At 37.5% G+C, this 4,877-nt stretch overlaps 1 pseudogene; it reads right to left on the bottom strand.

Annotated features, from left to right (window-relative positions):
• Positions 1–1,194: 1,194 nt before the first annotated feature.
• LOC135229123 (olfactory receptor 4C15-like) lies at positions 1,195–2,437 on the bottom strand (annotated as a pseudogene).
• Between the last annotated feature and the right edge of the window lie 2,440 nt (positions 2,438–4,877).

The following is a 4,877-nucleotide window of genomic DNA, read 5'->3' as shown; positions in this document are numbered from 1 at the left end:
CAGTCTCTGTCACTCAGATCAACTCTTTAGATCTGTGTTTGATGGTCAGGGTTCGTATATTTTCATGTATGTGATCGACTCACTTGTTTTTCTGAGTGTTTGTTGCAAGAGGGATCCAAGGTAGCTTCTACCTAGTCAGCCATCTTGGCCCCGCCCTTGTGGTAATTTTTAAAGCAGATATCTTTCTTCAAATTGAAGTATCCATCAATTCCTACTTTGCTAAACCTCAGAATCATGAACAGTTGAGAATTTTTCAAATTCTAATACAGAGGTAATCATACAAATTTTCAGTTAGTAATAGTAACAACAAGTCTCCATAACAAAACAGTATGAACAAGATTTCTTTCAGATGCCAAGATGTCAAAAAAAAAAAAAGTCAAACATTGAGCTGTCAAAAAACATGCTTAATGAGTAAAGGCTATTTAATGTGAACTAATTCAGAGATCCTATAGAACTAAGAAATTTGTGAGAACAAATTAACAGGGAATATTACAGCATTAATGAACAGAATAGCTCATAAATGTAATAGATGACATAGGTTCTGATATTACTTAATTTTTTAGCAGTGACTTAAACAAGTTGGAAATTTATTTACCTCTTACATATAGGAAGTCTGAGCCAAGTAGTATGGAGTTGCTATTACAACTCTACAACATTAGGGTTTTAGGATCCTTTAGTCTTGCTTTTCCACTAACCTTAACACACATCCTCAAAGTCCAAGATGGCTGTCTGAATTCCCGTCACAATTCCACATTTACAGATTTACCATTTATATACCACTTTCATTTACATTTTACTCACCATAATTTGTTCACATGGTCACACCTAATTACATTGGATGCCAGGAAGTGTCTTTTAGCTAGGGAGCAATGTTTCTTAAAAAACAACAGCAGCAACAAAAAACAAACAAAAAAAAAACCATTGCCATCTCCTGAATTTGGACTCAAAAGTTTCCAGATTTTTGATCTTTATAAGGAAAGGAGACTGCCACATCTTACTGCTGTAGAGCAGGTGGTGGTTTCAAACCACCACACTTCATGTCAGTAGCCGAGGGCTTACCTGCTGTGCCACCAGGTCTGCTTGACTGGGATCAAGACCCTGAAAGTAAACTTTTTTTTAAGTTAAAATAGTTTCAGGAAGTTCCTATTAATGATATCTAAGATTTTTTTTTTCTTTCCATAAAGGTTTTTCAAAGTATGGCGTCAATGGCAAAAAGTTTAATGGATAATCTGAATACTCTTTTTTAGTGATTTCTTTTCATTACTATATTCTAGGCAAGCATAAAATTCAATTCTCCTTAGATTACCTAAAAGGATACTGAGCTGCCAGCTCCAAGAAATGAGCTATCCGAGGGTGGTAATAGCATTTCCTGACCTACTCGTTAATATTTTTCTGTGGCATTACACTACATTCTGCCTTACAAGTTTCAGCCCCCATAAAGTATTTGGTTAAGTGCATTTTGATTCCTTTCCACTTGAAATTTGAATTTTTAAGTTTAGTGTTTTATTTTTCACCAGAAACCCAGCAATCTGGTCCATAATTTCCTCATGGCATTTTTCACTTCCTTATTTCTGAAAGTATAAATCAAAGGATTGAGCAAGGGAGTTATGAAAGTGCAAACTATGGCCACCATCTTATCGAAGGAGAAAGCAGATGGAGGTCGGGCATACATAATTATACACGGAATAAAAAACAAAACCACGACAGCAACGTGAGTTCCACAGGTGGAGAGAGCTTTCAGCCGTCCTTCAGAGCTATGAGTTCTTAGGGAGAGCAAGATGACACAATAGGAGATGAAGAACAAAGAGAAGATTATGATGCAGATAAACCCACTATTGGCAACCACCAAAAGGCTAAGGATCTGAGTGTCAGTTCAGGTAAGCTTCAATAATGGGTACAAATCACATAGGAAGTGATCAATAACATTGGGGCCACAGAAGGACAGCTGGAAAGCAAAGACAATTTGTATCACAGAATGCAAGAAGCCCCCTGTCCAGGCTACCCCCATCAGGATACCACAGAGCCTCCAGTTCATGATAGAGGGGTAGTGCAATGGCTTGCAAATGGCCACGTAGCGGTCGTAGGCCATGGCGGTGAGGATAATCATCTCCACTCCAGCAAAGAAGTGATCAGCAAAGACCTGGGTCGTATAGCCCTTGAAGGAGGTGGTTTTCTTCTCATAGAGGGAGTCCACAATCATCTTTGGCACAAATGCAGAGGAATAGCAGGCATCCAGGAAGGACAGGAAGGCCAGAAAGAAGTACATCGGGGATCCCAGGACTGTCGGGCTGCTGACAATGGTCACCACAACTAGCAAATTGCCCCCAACAGTGGCCATGTAAGAGAACAAAAATACAACAAATTCTATTTTTTGAACACTTGGATTCCATGAAAGACCCAAGAGGATGAACTCAGTTACAAAGCTTTGGTTTTGCATATTTCAGAGGAAAAGGTGGAAGCTAACACAGTGACCACGTAGAATCTGAAATTAGGAGAAATATATTTGTCTTAAGCCAGTTTATTATATTAGTGTAGTCATCAAAATTATTGGTGCATCCATAAGCAAAATTATTTTAAGTCCTTCTGTTGTTGTTAAGAATACAAAATTAGAAATTTCTTGAGCCATCAGTCAGAACTGAGGTTAAAATCTTAAAACAGTCAGAGTTTCAACATGGGCGAAGGGAACCATTCACACGTGGTAGGGATGACAAATGGTTTTTAAAGTGGGTGCCAGCTTTGACTTGTTAGGAGTGGCCACCTAGAGTGACATGTTGAGGAGGATTCTGAAGCACATCCAAGCTCTGAGGAAAGGAGGACTGTAATGTATTAGTTATGCCTCCCCTTGACATGGCATGGGAACCAGAATGACTTGCATGAGAAATGCATCTCTCTCAGGAGACTGCCTTACCTACAAATAAAAGAACAGCTGACATGCATTTTAACAGGCAATTGGAAATCATGCCTATTCCCCCAAGTTTTTCTTTAAAATTTTGAGTTGAACTGGGCCTTCAAGATGAATTAATTCATTTCTTATCAAAAATAAAGGCCAATGGAACATTGCCTAACTGTATGCTTAACAAAAATAAGGATGCATTAAGTTTTGGGTTGTCTTTGTTTTTGTTTTAGTCATCATTTTAAAATGTAAACACAAGCTGACAAAAATAATAATACCTACTTCAAAGTGTTCTGCTAATGACTGAGTGAAATAATGCAAGGAAAAAAGCAATTGCTCAGTGCGTAGTGTCTCGGATACGGTCCATATGAGGTCTTATTATCCCTAGTTTACTATTAGCTAAGTTATGGTTTGAGAGTTTAAGAAATAAAAAACAGGTAGATCCGGGATTTTCTGTCTCCACAGACAACGTCCATTCTACTGGATCAATAAAGAAAGCAGCGAGAATATTTCTTTTCTGGGAGAACTTCAGAGTAAGGATGGCCTTTCTACAGTCTCCACACACCTCTCAAGGTTAAAACCTTCTGATTCATTTGTTCATGTTTAAATTAGACACCTCAGGGAAAAGAAACTCCACATGATCTATAATCAGAAGGTAATGGCCCTACCATACACGTACACATCAAATACACATACAAAGGGCAACAACCACGGAAGTAAAGAATAGAAACCACATGCTCAACATAAGCCAGTCTTAAGACTTTACTAATTCTTAACTAATTATTTAAACAGTGTGACTCAATATGATTAAGCGTAACTCCTTAAGGTATATTCGTTTCAAAATTATATAACTTTATTAAAAAATAGTTCATACATTGCTTACCTAAGCATCTCATAAGACTATGATGAGGCCCAATTTTAAAAATGTGAAAACATTGCTTATGTCAAAGAGCTGTTGCAGATTGTGGTTATTATTATCTCACTCAATAAACCACCTGCTTTCCCCATAGAAAGCATTTCCATGACTCAACCAGATAAGTACTTCAGCTTTTGACTTCATTTTCCATAGGTAGACACAGCTTTGAAGGATGAATGCATCCTCGTTTGTATCTATAAAAGAAATTTGTCACTGAAATCACTTACATAACTACATATTTGCTAAAGAGATGAATAAAATACTTGTGAGGCTTATGTCAGTAAACTGATTTTGTTGAATGCTACTTAGAATTGACAAATAAAACTAGTGAATATACATTTATAAGGTTAATGTCATGTCTTTGCTTTTAAACAAGCATTTTCCTTATGTTCCCAGGGAGCTAGGCTATCCTAAATTGGGTCAGCAATGTTAACTCCATATCCAGCTACAAGCTGTTACCCAGAAACAAACAAACAAAAAAAGCATAGAACAAACCCAAAAGGGTCCAGGGGTCAGCCAACAACCGTATATTAAAATATAAAGAGAGTCAATATAATAAAGGATTAACCTAAACACAGAAAGCTATAACTACAACAAGCCGAATTGGTTCTCAGGATCCATAGGTCTTCAAACACTAAGAAACTATACCAAATGGGTAGGACTGAGTGCTCTAACTGGTTCAATGGACTGTGGAAGTGCCTACCAAAACTAAGTAAAAATTTACCCCAGGAAGGGAGTTAGAGATCTACCCAATATCACAGGTAGCTTACATCACAGAAAGCAATTATCGTATGACAGACCCAGGACCCATGAGCCAACAGACAAAACTGTTAGAAAAGGGAAACAAGAAAAAGTCTCCCAATCATGATCTTAGTTCTTTGTCTTTACGTTAACCAGTGATAGTCTGTAAGTCATTTACTCATAGGTAATTATTCCAAGGATTGTAAGGAGGCCATTGAAACACCCTTACTCTTAATGAATCAGCACCTGTCAAAATTGTATAAAAAGCACTTATTGATTATCCTTCTTTGGATTTTGGTTTGTTTGTAGCCTGAGTGCTTACAGCCA

Source organism: Loxodonta africana, unplaced genomic scaffold (genome assembly GCF_030014295.1).
Source record: "Loxodonta africana isolate mLoxAfr1 unplaced genomic scaffold, mLoxAfr1.hap2 scaffold_100, whole genome shotgun sequence".
Classification (NCBI taxonomy): Eukaryota; Metazoa; Chordata; class Mammalia; order Proboscidea; family Elephantidae; genus Loxodonta; species Loxodonta africana.
This window is presented reverse-complemented; position numbering and strand designations above follow the sequence as displayed.